Source organism: Polistes dominula, unplaced genomic scaffold, assembly GCF_049000335.1.
Source record: "Polistes dominula isolate Pdom_NZ unplaced genomic scaffold, Pdom_raw_medaka contig_18, whole genome shotgun sequence".
NCBI lineage: Eukaryota > Metazoa > Arthropoda > Insecta > Hymenoptera > Vespidae > Polistes > Polistes dominula.
In genome coordinates, this window is record NW_028301164.1 from 2,872,514 (window position 1) to 2,887,403 (window position 14,890).

Consider the following 14,890-nt stretch of genomic DNA (forward strand, 5'->3'; position numbering starts at 1 on the left):
GATACTCGTTGATTGTTCCTAAAACCGTGGAGTTAATTATCACCTGTGCTATAATCTCGAGTCTACCAATGCATTCTCAGATACTGCGGTTTTCGTTAGAATTGCTACAGCGGCATTACGTAGGACGTGTATATCAATGTAACATATATAAGCAATACTTGTGTAATAAAGACTCAACTGTGTGTGTGTATGTGTACGTGTATTTATGTAAATTGGAATCTGTGGTAGTAGAACCACAAATGTCACTTACCAGGAAATGGTCAGGTAGGCCTCTTCGTCTACTTCGCAGCAAGTATTATAGTCTGACGATGAAAGATGACGATACTCGATTTGCCATTGAAGAAGATCCATCGAAGATCCATCGAAGATCCATCGAAGATCCATCGAAGAATTCATCCAACATCATTGGAAGGAAGAGAATCCATGGTTATATCTGTAAAATAAAATAGAACAAAACGATAAGTTATCTGGAATATTATCCAAAATCCTATAAAATAAAATCGAATAAAATGTAAATAAAAATAGATACTTACAATGCATTCCAATGGGATGCAGCTCTATTGCACCATGGCGATGCACCTCGCGTGAATCTAAAAACGCGGTATAAACGAAAATAAGAAACTATAGATGAGTTTCTTATCGCGAAACCGAAATTTTATTATACGACGAACAACACTGACTCTAATTCGCGTTTGATTTTAACTTATTACTCGCCCGATCACTGATTCTACAACTCATTCAAAGACTGCATTGCACGCAGTTTAATGATATCACCATAAACACTGCACATATTGCTTCGCGCACGATTGCAATCTGAAACAGAAATAAAAAACAATACTATTAATATCATTACTATTACAGAAAAGCATTAAAATTTTTGAGGTATTATTCAATTCAAAAATATACTCACTTTAAATCACTATCGACGAATGCACGATGGGTCTCCTACCCTTAGGATGACGATGAGCACACGTTTAAACCGAATAAAAGAAACTTGCGAGTTTCTTAACCGAGCAAACGAAACTTTAACATGCGACGATCAACACTGAATCTACTTGTCGACTTTTTTATATTTTATTTTAACACGATGCAACACACGAGTATCTCATTGCCTACACGCACGATTGCAATGATCTTCTGAAACAGAAAAAGAAAAAGAAAAAGAACAATTAATGTCATCGTCGTAATAAAAACCTATTGATATTATCATAGAAATGTATGATAGGAAAATATACTAACTTTTAATCTTCTTGGATGATTGCAGGATGGGTATCCTACCCTTAGGATGACGATGTATAAAATAAAATTAAATAAAATGTCTACAAAGCTGAAACATACTAAAGATTATATTATAATATTTCCTGTAAACCATTTCTGAAGGCAGGGCATACATTAAAACCATTGAATATTTTATCAAAAATATTCAATGGTAAATATAAAGAAATAATTTTTAATAATCTATGAGAATTGACATAATAAAAAGTTAAAGTTATGAAATATTTGTGTAATTGATCAAAGTATGCAACTATTTGCTTGCAAAATTACATACTAAGTATGTAACTTTAGTAAAAATATTAATTAAAAATCTTTAAAGTTGTCTAAATAAAACAATAATTATATCAGCAAACTCAATAAAGAGTAAGATAAAATATAAACCAGTTTTTAAACCATTATGCAATGAAAAACTTTTGAAACTATTAAAATCAAAACGATAACGTTAGAAATAAAATTATGAAATAATTTAATACGCCTTATTTTCGTTTATGTTATCTCGTTGAAGGATAGAAGGCGAATACGAGGTACGTTACTACGTAACCTTGCTAGAGGAGATCTCGGGAGTGTCGAACGTTCGGCTATTATACCTATGTTATCGGCTGTTTACGTTTTGTCGTCGACTCGAGAAACACTTGCAAATATACATACACACACACATTTATAATATTTATAAATAATTTAATGCTTAGTTACTGTTGCCAGTCTTTGCGTGTCGAAGGACGGAAGGGGAAGGAGATACGACGTTACTATTTATCCGTGGAAGTGTCGAATGTGTTCGGTGCATGGTACTCGGGTTACAAACGTGGTTAGAAAGAAAGCCGAATTACGTAAGTGTGAAGACAATTTTTAATTTCTATTAAGTACATTTTATTTTGTATTAATAAAACTTAATAATTTATTATTAATTATTTTAATTATTTATTTTATAGTAGAGGGAACATGTTTTGTTTACGAAATTATTTTCTTTTATTTTATTATTCTATATATACACATATATGCATCTACACGGTACTATGACTTTACTCATTCAATTTAGCTAAAACTTTAGTCGGTTCAAGCCAAATTAAAATCGATCGGAAACCTAACGATATGGAAACTTTTCATATTTAAACTAACCAAAGCGTTCACTAGAATTACTTGGAAAAATTATAGATTACATATAGGTAGGTATAATTCAAATGTAAAATGTATCAATGTGTGAATGAAAGAAAATCATATGTGTACATATGTATAGAACACACGTTTCAATTTAACTCTTCTAGTTTCAACTTCTCATTCTACTAATAGACTATACTTATATAGTATATTATAATATACTAAATATTTTTGTTCTTTCTTTTTTTTAAAATACATTTCAAAAGATTTGATCAACATTCAACACAACTATAATATAATTAACGTGTTTGAAATGAAATGATAATGGGGGTACGAGTAAAATGATTGAAAGTTTTCGTGCTTTTACGTTGTAAAATCTAAAGATATGGAATTTAACTGGATTGGTTCTTCTGCTATGACATAAAAGAAAAATATTCTCTTTGATTCATTTCTTTCACTCACAGATTGAAACGAGCAAAACAGTGTCGGTATAAAGGGAAACGATAGAGAATCTAGTCGATGCATCGCAAGTAGCCCTTCGGGTCGCGTAACTTCTCGCTCGCGTGACTTTATGGCGTTTACGAGCATACTCTTGTCGAGAAATTTTCTCTCTCTCTCTCTCTCTCTTTCTCTCTTTTCGTGTTTTAGGTGCTAGAAAGTAGGTGTATAACGAGGAGAATGACGACGCTAAGAAAATCTAGAATAAAACTTGAAATTCAAGGAAGAATTTAAACTCAAAGAAATCATATACAAATAATCATAAATAAAAACTTTATTTCATTTTGAACATATGGTAAAGTATAAATCATCTGATAGAATATAGAGTTTTAAAAAATACATACATTACATGAACGTGTATAAAACAATATTTTTATACGATTTTAAATTAAAGATAAATTGTTGAATCGTATAGAATTGCAATATGAACCTTTAACATAAGATCAAATAGAAATAAAGTTAGGGAATAGAAACAAAGTTAAGAGGATAAAAAAAGTATATAAAAAATGGTAGAGAAAGAGAAAGCGGTGTAGTCTGGATAAACGTAGTTTCATTGAGTTTATTTATGTGTTGGTATAAAATACATATACATATATATACGCGTGTATACGTGTACGACTTTACACGTTTGAACTTGCGTCGTCTCTTGTGTTTCTTTCATGATGATTTTTCCAGCAACAAGACGTTAACACATCCACACGCATAAACACACATACATACACAAGATAGAAGTATAAACACGTACATATGAATAAGTCACATTACATTTATAAAGGGTAATGTGGCTTATTCATACGTTCCTATCCCATTTCTATTCCGTATCCTCGTGATGCTCGCATTTCAGTGGTTCTTCGTTCTCACCTAAGTGTACCTCTTAACTTTCCTGAATTTTTCTCTTATTCTAATAATCGTTTAGAAAGCATACAACAAAATAATAAATAAAAATAGAAATAAATAGAGTTACGAGAATAAATAAATTAAACGAGAGTGTAGTTATGTTCAAATAAAAGAAATGTTAGAACGTATTCAATACGATTTATCTTCGAAAGTATATTCTACCACATTTTAATCGTTTCTATATTACGAAATAATATTCTCGTAATTCTAATTAAGAACCACTGAAATATGTGTATATGCGACAGGTATACGAGCATATATACATAGAAAAGGGTCGTTGAAGGTATACGACAGCCAGGCGGTACGCAGGACTCAAAGAAAAAGAGAAGTAAGTGTGAGAAGTATACATATATATATGTGTGTGTTTGTTTTATGTATGTATTGCAACCCTTCGTTTCATTCACATATTCTCGAGTGGCGGAATTCTTGTGTATATCGCACCCTTGCTTCCTGCTTTTCAGTACTACGAAGGAGGATTTAATTTAGTTTAGCGTACACACATATACACACACGTTCTCGATTCGTCTATCTTCTCTTCTCTCTTTCTCTTCATTACGTGTGTTACGACGTTATAAGTAGTAATTGTGTGTATGTGTAGAAGTTGCTTGAGAAAGAAACAGCGAAATATAAAGGACCAAACGTTAAAGTGAATTAGGCTAGAGCCTAATGACCCGCCACACGCGCTTTAAATTCGGCTACTTCTGCTTTTTTTATTTTTTTATTATATAATGTCACCTTTTAAGGCATTTTCTACATCCTAACGAGTTTTAATGAAGACTCATACTACGTTTGATGCTCTTGTTTTGTTTGTTTTATCTCTTTTCTCAATTGCCGCGTTTACTCTTCGTACATTTATCATCATACCAAACACATATGAATGTGTATAATATTCATTTTATTTCTCTTTTTAAAATTATTTTCTTAAAAAATATATACGTGTCACATATATTCATTTCATTTAAATGTATAATAATTGCAATATGAGAAAGACAATACCATCCTTTGATTTACGCTAAGATTTGATCAGTGTTTTTTTAATTTGCGATTCATAGAAATGGTATGAGGGAAAAAAGTAGTTTAAGACGTTTATCGTGGATTAAAAAATAATAAAAAAAAATAGAAAAAGGAAAGATCTTTTTCTGCGATAAAAATATTAGGTTCCTGGTGGTTAGGTGGGCCAGGTTTTAAGTCACAGGGTCGTGTTAGTAGCTCCAAGACTGTAATTGGTAATTAGCTATAATTAATGAAATGAGCCAAGTGGGTAGGCACGATCAACTACATTCACGTGGTCCTAGTCGTTAATTTTTTTTTCGATGTTAAAGGGCAATTTTAAGAGGACAGTTTTATTTATCGTGGTAGCTTCAATACCGTAACGTGGGTATCCATTTCATTTAGAGATGATTACATTCTCCTAGATTTTATAAAACACTAATACAAATGAGAATGAGAACAGAAACGAATGTAGAAATTAAACGAATGAACGAAAGAATGAAATAACGAAATGAGATGAGATTGTAGTAGTAACTGTTTGGTCCTACGTAATAATACGATATCATTTCTTCGTATTTGAGATCGCATTTGATCTGGCAACTCCTAGAAAGGCATTAATGAAGGGAACTATATCACTGCTTGGTGTATTATGTTTTAGCATCGAGAAACAATGGATACGATCGCGTGTCAAGATGGCGGTGCTTTTCACCGATAACGTTAAAGGATCCGATGGTTGTTGGTTGCTGCAGCCGCGCCTGTCATTCTAATAATAGCTACGACCACTTAGCTAGCACGGTGTGCTCTAGCACCAGTCACTGCAGCAATTTTAGTAATTACCCGATAAATGCTATTATAGGCTCAAGCTGCTCCGAGTACTTGCTCCTCTGGAATACGTTAAGTAATAAAAATAAATAATAATAATAATAATAATAATAATAATAATAATAATAATAATAATTTAATCTCAGAGATGATAACGAGAGAAAGTTAGATTGATAGAGAATCATCAGCTGCTTTAAAAGGAAAAAGGGAATCAAGATATATAAAAGAAATATGAGGGGTGGAGAAAAGCAAAGAAAATTATTTAATAATATCTTATTGATAAATAAATAAATAAATAAATAATAATAATAGTAATAATAATAATAATAATATAATCTCAGAAATGATAACGAGAGAAAGTTAGATTGAAAGTTAAATTGAAAAATCATTAGATGCTTAAGAAGGAAAAGAGAATCAAGGTGTATAAAAGAAATATGGGGGGTGGAGGAAAGTAAAAAAAAATTTATTTAATAATATCTTATCGATGTGCACTTGACCTCGCGAACGTATAAATAAATACCCCTTCTTGTGTAAGATTAAAACGATAGCGTTTTTCGATCGATTCATTATATACTTTGCCTCGTACTTCTAACGTAAGTACTTCTTTTCTCTGTGTTCTTTTTTCCTCCTTTAGTCCGTTATACCTCATAACGAAAATGGCTTCTGATTGATTTATAGATCGACCTTATTTTCGAAGATACGCAGAGAAAGAAAGAGAAAGAGAGAGAGAGAGAGAGAGAGAGAGAGAGAAAGAGAGAGACTACGTTTACTCATTTTAGAAAATTATTCTACTTTCTTAAAATATTTATAAATATCTTTTCTTTTTCTTTTTTCTTTCCGGCAGGATGATAATACATTGACGAAACATTTTAATAAACTTGAAAAAATGTTTACTAAAAATGATATATGTAAAGAGTAAAAACGAGCTTAGTATACATTTTTCTTTTCTTCTAGTTTCTGTCTTTTCTATTCTTTTTTTTTTTTTTTTTTATCATTCTTCACATTTTTATTTTTTTCAATCTTTCTTTCTTTTGCGTGTTTCCTACAAGGTAGATCCTTCTGCACGTAACCAGGAATTGCATTGCGAAAAAGCTTAAGGATAGTAAGAAAAAAAAAATAAAATAAAATAAAATTAAAAAAAACGTGTCTCCGACATCTTTTTCTTCTTCTTCTAAAAAAAAAAAAAATCCTTGTTCGTTATTTTCATTTTCATTTGAAAAGAAACGCAACGTGTGTTCCGTGGGATAATAACACTTACGTTAGAAAGCATAAATAATTATATTTTTTTTCTTAAACTAAAAAGAGTCTTACCCTGTTTTTTCTTGTTCTCTTTTCTACCGCGTAACATTTTCATTCAATTTTCGTAACTGAAATAATAATAATAGTAATAATAATAATAATAATAATAATAATAATAATAATAATACGTCCGAGAATTTTCCATCGTAACGTTTGTAGCTGCCACTTGAAATTGTAAGAAGAACCACAAGTTGGGGATTTTTGCAAAAGATTCTAGTTAGAAATAGAAAAATAAATGTATTATTCTTTGATTCTTACTATTTTTATCTCTTTTTCTCTTTTTATATATCATATAACATCTTCTTCTCTTTTTTGCTGTTCTTGACATTTTTATTTTCTTTAGCTTGAAAGTATATAAACCCATTGAATAAGTTCTCTCTCAATTGTGGATACAAATCTTAATATTACTCATAACAAGAACAACGTTCTAGTTTAACAACATATATCGTAAAAAAAAATCAAACGTAAGAATTGAAATGGTAAAGTAGATATAAATTTTGCACCCTAACTTTCGTTGGTATCATAAGATAAAAAAAAAATAAAAAAAACGATCGCGTTTACGAGAGATTTTTCTTTCATTTTGAGTCAAAAAGGGAATCGTCATACCCCTTTTTTTTTTTACAAATTTCATTTGATCATTGTAAAATATTCCCTTTGAAATTTTCTACGGAAGGAAAACAAGTATCATCAATTCATCCGTCTTTTCTTAACTCGTATCAGTTTCTTTCTACGTTTGTATTTTCAAGTATAATATACGTGTGCGTTGATGTTGCAAAAGGTATGGCATGGTAAGACAGAGAAAACCAAGGATGACAGTCATGTAAATAGGCCACTGGCATAATTCATACACGTCACGGAGTAAAATTTACCCAGGATCCAAACTGGCGTTGGAAAATCTGCGGAATACGGACAACGAGTATGGGAGGATGAAAAGGGTGGGATGGAAGGAGGGAGAGGGTTAACCATGTACCGCAGTCACGGTTTTCCGTTCCGAATTTACCACTTGCGGATTCCTATTCTCTCTCTCTCTCTCTCTCTCTCTCTTTCTGTTTTCAACGTTTATTCCTAGTACGAGTCACGAAATGCGTGCCCTTTTTCGTTTCATCGATTTATTCTTCTTCTTCTTTCCTGTTCTTTACTTTGCTTTAAGAATCCTATCGGAAACATTTCTACTAGGTAAGAAGGTATACACGGGTATTGTCGAACAGCAAACGGTGAGAATACGTGCGGAAAGATCGTGTCGAACGAATGGGAAAATAAAAACGGTAAATATAGTCTGTGTATGTTTTTCTAAAGTTTTGCACGAAAATAAACAGAGATAGAAATGAAAAAAAAGGAAAAAGAGTAAAAAAGAAAAATAAGTTTTGATAGAAACAAAACTACTGCATACGATTTTTATATTATTTTTTTTTTTTTTTTTCGGAAAAAAACAAAAACACAGAAACCAAGAAGATGGATCCACTTACACGAATAATTATTTTGAAAATTCGTAACTTTTTTCTTAATTTAGTCTCAAAATTGCATTAGATTTGTCGTCTCGTAGGTAGGAAGAAAAATAAACGAGTACCTTAACGTTAGGATGAATCTAAACGTGACGTATCTTTCTGACTTCAACTACATTTTTATTCTTTTCGCGTTTTCTACTCTTCTACGAAACTTGAAGACGGCACAAGAAGTCTCGTGATTTAATGGTCGCCTAGGTTAGATTATTCGTTCTATGGTGAAATTTATTTGCACCTTGCTAGCTTCTGTTTTGCATAAATAAATTTTATGCCAAATGAAAAGAAAAGAAAAGAAAAGAAATGGAATGGGTCTTGAAAAGGAAGAAAGAATAAAAGAAAGAAAGGAAGGAAGAAAGGAAGTAATAGAGGAAAATGAGTAAAAGGGAAGTACTCGTTTAAAAATTTCATTTTCTTCTTCTTTTTCTCTCTCTCTCTCTCTCTCTCTCTCTCTCTCTTTCCTTTTTTTTTCTCGTAACTAGTTTAATAATACCACCGTACATTTGAACTGTGAAATAATATAAAAAGAAATCCCGAATGTAATATTTTCATTCATATATAAAATTATATATACATATATGCGTTACGAAATAAAAGTTTTAAAACATAAAGAATATAATAACGTTAATTATGACACAGTAAAACAGATCAGGGTGGGATGGGGGGGGCGTGATTTTGGTCACATGTTATAATGAAATATTCCGGGAGCGAGCAACGAATGGAGGTTTAATCGACGATCAAGTTAATCCAACGATGTCGTTGCCCGCAGAAACAGTGGATGATTGCGGTTCACAAAGTGTTGCTTGTAACCCTTTCCCTCCTCACACTTCTCATCGACACTAACCCCATTCCCTCCCACTTCTCCTCCTACCGCCATCTATCACACAACACCATACCACACCCTGCATCATGAGTAGTAGCAAGCTTGCTTGCTTGCTTGCTTGCTTGCTTGCTTGCTAGGTTGCTTGCTTGCTAGGTTGCTAGAAATGCAGCAAGTAAACGCGCCAACTCACACGTTTCTATACGTGCGAATTAATCTTCCATCAGATTCTGTATATTAATTTTCAAAAGCCGCTTTTCAATGCGATCAAACGAGCGCGTAATCGCTCGGAATATTAATTTCTTTCCTCATCTCTCTCTTTCTCTGACACATACAAACGCACTGATGGGTACCCTTTCTCTCTTTCAATTCGTATCCAGCGATAAATTTGTTTGGTTAATATCAAGAGTTGTTTCGAAGATCATTAATTATGTCCTACTCATATACACTAACACGGGTCATCAAATTTGATTCAATGAGGGTCCAAACGATTCGTAAAGAATATTATTAATGTGATAAAAATAATAATTATAATTGTGACTCCACTTTGCATTGATGTTTTGTGCGTACATTTAAATATGCATTATATGATTAGTATTTTTTTCTTTCTATTTAATTATGTACGATCATATTGTATCTCTTAATTAGAATTCCTCGGCTAGAAGTTTAAAAAAAGGATGGGGGAGACAATTTAATAAAAAATTTTCTAATATACGCGGACGATGCACAATATTGGAGCGTACTAAGGTTAAAGCATAAACGAGAATCCGTTTACGTTAACGAAACCACTTAACACGACCGGTTAAAACTTTAAATGCCTATATCTGGACGAATTCCAATTCATGCGATAAGGATCGAGCTGAGCGAATAATCACTCGGACGATTGTTAAGAACAAAGAAAGGAAGGAAGGAAGGATGGAAAAAAGAGCCACAACTACCACTTCCACCATCACCACCAACATCACCATAGTCGTCGCAAGAGTAAAACGATCACCCACACGACCGACTAACCACCGGATCAAAAATTCGGGTCGTTCTTGTTCGTATTTCTTGGCGTTCGCCATGTGAGAAAATAGCTTTTTACTCATCAAGAGGAATGCTAAGATGAAACCACCAGACCAATGGAAGTTATTTAAACGCAATTTGGTAAATCGATCATCCTTTTATTTTCCAATTTTTGGATACTTAACATGTTAAGTAAAAGATGCTAAGGACCTATCATCCTACAAAAAACACTCTATATTGTATTTATATTAAAATCAAAAAATCAAAATATAGCAACAACTTTACGTCGCAGTTGCATCTACTCAGCCTTACATTGAGAAGATTTGATATTATATTACCAGTATCATCGAATAAAAAGGATTGTAAATTATTTTGATGCTGGACGTTTTTTTACAGTTTTTATAGAATAGTTTTTTCTTATGAGAAAAATACTCACATTAGCTGCCAGTCGAAGAACTAACTTTTGTTTTCAAGGTAGTTCTTCGATTGACCACTGTACATGTTTAGTATCGATATTATATGAGTCCACGCTTCGTGGACAAACACTCACATATACAAAGCTTAGTAGCCAGATGTGGGGACTACGAAGTAGCGCATAAGAAGGAAACCAAGAATAGGAAAAACTGTATAGCTATATTGTGTCTCATTCTCTCGCAGGCTTAATCCTATATGTTTGTCTCATTTTTCTTCTTACTTCCGTTTTGCCACTGCTCGCCACAATGTTACGCCGCGCCGTTTTTCATTTTTTTTCAAATCACTTCCATTTTAAAGAAGTTTTCACTTCAAAAAAAGAAGAAACAAGTTGAAAAACAATAAAAAGAATTGGGCCGAAGGAAGGAAATAAAGAAAGGTAGAGGGAAAAAGGTAAAGAGGCGCAGGATGATAGAAGGGAGCAAGCAGGATAGTTTGTCGAAGCAGGGCAGGGCGAGGCAACGAACATGATTCGGTGCTGTTGGTACTGTTGGTGATGGTGATGGTTGTGGTGGTGGTGGTTACTGGTGGCGCGCGCCTCGAGCTAGAGCTCGTACCGAGCTATGACGTCATTAGGAGCGTCACACCGAGAAACCCCTTCCACCCTCGATCAATGACGCGACCTTGCCACCCCTTCTTTCGCGCCCTCCTCGCACGATGCCTGCCCGAGCCGTCCTAGTACTCAAAGGGGCGGCGGCTGTTTCTGCAACCTGGCAACCCTCTCTATATTTAGCTTCCATTTCAGCCCAGTCCTCCTCCCCCTCGTCCTCCTCTTCTTCCTCTTCCTCTTACACTTCTATCATCCTCTCTCTCACTTACTCACTCTAGCATCGTAACGCGTAGCGGCCGATATAAACAACGTTGATGCGCAAGCGTCGAATTTCGCAGTCGGCCGCGGCCGGACCGACGCCCGATCAACCCAAAGACGACAAAAGGACTCCAGGTATTCCTATAGTTTACTCATTCCCCTATTGTCTTTCTTACTCAATTATTCAATCTTAACTTGACTCAACCCTAAATAACTTTGCTCGATTCTACTGTCAATTGAAAATTCTTGTTCACCTAAACTTTCTACTTCTTCTTATCAGCCTTCTTTCACTCTTCTATTTGTTTGTTTGTTTGTTTCTCTCCTGAAATTTGGTTGAATAAAAACCGACTGGACGAAGATCAGGTATTTTATACCTTTCCCTTTAATTGTATCTAACAATGAATATCTAAAGTATTTGTTTGTGTTCCTATAAAATGAGCAAAAGTTTTTTGAAGCCGTTAGGTACGGCGCTCCCGACGCAGGAGGGAACGACCTATGCACAGGGTTGCATCGTTTTATATGCTTCGATTATGACGTCCTATCATCTTCCTTCCTTCCTTCACCAATGTATCCAATTGCGTGGAAGCGTAATTGATACATGCCTACCGATATCGATTACCTTACCACTTTCTCGATGATTGCATCGATTCCATTCGTCCGTTAATTAATCTTTCATTTTTCTTTTTAGTTTTTAATACTTTTACGAGGTAATACGTTTTAATGATAGAGAGGATTATTAAAGATTTACAAATATATTATTTCTTTTTTTTATTGTTTAGATGAACATGCGAGTACGAATATTTCATTTCACGTGTAATCCGATCGTTATTCGTTATAAAGATAATACTGTATTTATCTATTATTACCTTATATAAACGATAATATCGATAATTTGTGATATCAATTGTTATTTATCATAAAATAATTAAACGTGATAATAATTATTGATTTACAGTTCTTTTAATTTGAATTTTAAAAATGTTTTTGTTAACATAGGTGCAAGGAACAACTTCCTATTTGTATTCTAATATTAAAACGCATATAGAAAAGTTGTCGCATAACGTTATTAAACGACAATAGCCTCGGAAATTGGTATAATATGTGTCGCGTTATTTATATCATTAGCAACAACATTAGTTGCGGTTTAAAAGCGGTAGTTGATTGGTGAATGTAAGCGCACCACCACCACCACCACCCCTCTTTATGATCCTTCACACGCGACAGCCTTTTATGACGTTGGACGACAGACAATTGGAAAACTCGTATATATGTATATTTATATATATAAATAATATACCTATGTATTATATACGTACGTATGTACGTACGTATTCTATGTATGTAAATAACGTGTTGTAGGTGATAAAAAGAGAAAAGGCGATAGCTTTTACGCTTTTCGTGACCGATATCGAAAGTAACACATACACACACACACACGTTATAAAATACCGTCACAAACATATATATGTATGTATATATATTCGCCTAGAGAGAGAGAGAGAGAGAGAGAGAGAGATTCGGGCCACACGAATTTTCACATAGAATATTAATATTTATTTCCGTCCTTATACGTCAGGCACCCTACAACCTATTCCCCTTTGTCTCAGTGACGTCATAGTCATAGGTTACTTTGAAACAACTATAGTTAGATCATCGTATAAATTTGATCGAAATTATAATTAATATTAATAAATACGATTTGCATAGTCAATGACTGAATATTATGTTTCAAAATTTATTCAATGATGTGCGTATACGCGTATTTATTATTTAACATGCTGTTATTTGTTTAATAGTTGGAAAAAAGGAAAGAAAAAAAAGATGTTGGACGAATGAAAATTAGTAGTAAATTAGGTCGAGCTTGCGTTAAGCGTATTTGAGGTGGTAGTAGTCTCGACGATAGAAGATAATGAAGATAGGAAGAAACTCGGTGAATACTTTGCTTGAAGCAAACTATGAATGTTTGCGGAAGCAGAATAACTCCATGACGAGTGCTTCGACCGAATGATGTCCAAATATTATGTATGCTTGTAGATTATCACTGCAAAATCGTCAAAGAAAGTCTCGATATAATTATGTGTCGGTGTATATGTATTATTATACTGCTGATAATTCGAGATCATAAGGGGAATTACAAATTAGCAAATTGTTAACGTAAGAGAAGAAACTCATGAAAAGAAAAAAAAAACGAAATAAAAATGGGTAAGTTGGGAGGTGGGGAAGGAACCAGCATATGGGATTGGATGGTATTTTTTTTCTAAATATTCGTTTGAAATTGAAATATTAGGATAGAACAACACAGAGGTTGTTCTCCTTAAGATGAACATACGTATTATAATAAAAAAGGGTTTATGTTCATTTATTTAGGTATTTTTCCTTCTTTTCTTTTTTGTTTTGTGTTTCAAACAATCTAGCCACCCCTTCCCCCTCCTCCACAAAATTCTCCTATACAATCTCTTGCGTTAGAGTATAATGCGGCATAGCCCATAAGACCCCGGGTATGAAAATGCGCTAGGATTTCTGACTGTCTCTTGCATAAATCATTAAAAGTGGTTCCGCAGTGCAGTCCCACGGCTTAAAGTAAGAATGTACGTACCCTTTCTTTTTCATTTTTCCTCTTCTTCTTTTTTTCCATTTCTTTTCTTTCCCTTTTCCTTTTTATTGTTTATTTTTTTCCTTTTTCTTCTTCTTTTTAAACGTGTTTCATTTAGCGCAAAAGAGACTAATTTATTGTAAGAGTTTGTTCGTACCTACGATTTTACGTACGATTCATTATAGAGTTTACACAAAAAAAAAAAATAAAAACAAAAGAAAATGAAAGCTTTAGGATTATTTAAAAGGATTTAACTTATTAAAGAATCTTTGAAATGTATTTTAAATATTTTACGATTGAAAGAAAAGAATTAAAAAAAAAAAAAAAAAAATATAATAAAAGAACTAACGGAAAATATTGAAAGAAAATGATGGAAAATTATTTAATGATTAATTATTTTAGATTTGATTTAATAATAAAGGACAGGAGGTTGATGTACATTTAAATAAACAATCCTGTATTGTGACAAATTTAATTGGTATACAACGGTTTACAAGGGATTTTTATTTATTTATTTATTTAATTATTTATTTAATTATTCTCTTTCTTTCTTGTTTCTTTTTTTTCTTCCTCTTGCTACTTTTAATTTGTTTTCTTTCATCGCATCACGCCACGAATTTCTGTTTGTTTTTTTTTTGTATTTCTTATTTTTTTATTTTTTTACCCACATGGGAGACGACGGATGATATTCGAATCGAAGAACAAGCGTGAAATTCCAAACTCAATTAATTACACAAAGTTTGAATGGACAAAACTGGAAGACGGTGAGTTATTTTTTTTTGTTTTTTAGTTTTTCCTTCCTCCTTATATCCCCCCTA

General features: G+C 33.0%; 1 long non-coding RNA gene across 1 annotated transcript; it reads right to left on the reverse strand.

Annotated features, from left to right (window-relative positions):
- Positions 1-256: 256 nt before the first annotated feature.
- Positions 257-1,398, reverse strand: LOC149030500 (uncharacterized). The gene is made up of 4 exons (XR_016178738.1): positions 1,240-1,398; positions 911-1,137; positions 534-813; positions 257-433 (listed from the first exon to the last, which is right to left on the reverse strand). It is a non-coding gene; the product is annotated as an uncharacterized LOC149030500 (long non-coding RNA).
- Between the last annotated feature and the right edge of the window lie 13,492 nt (positions 1,399-14,890).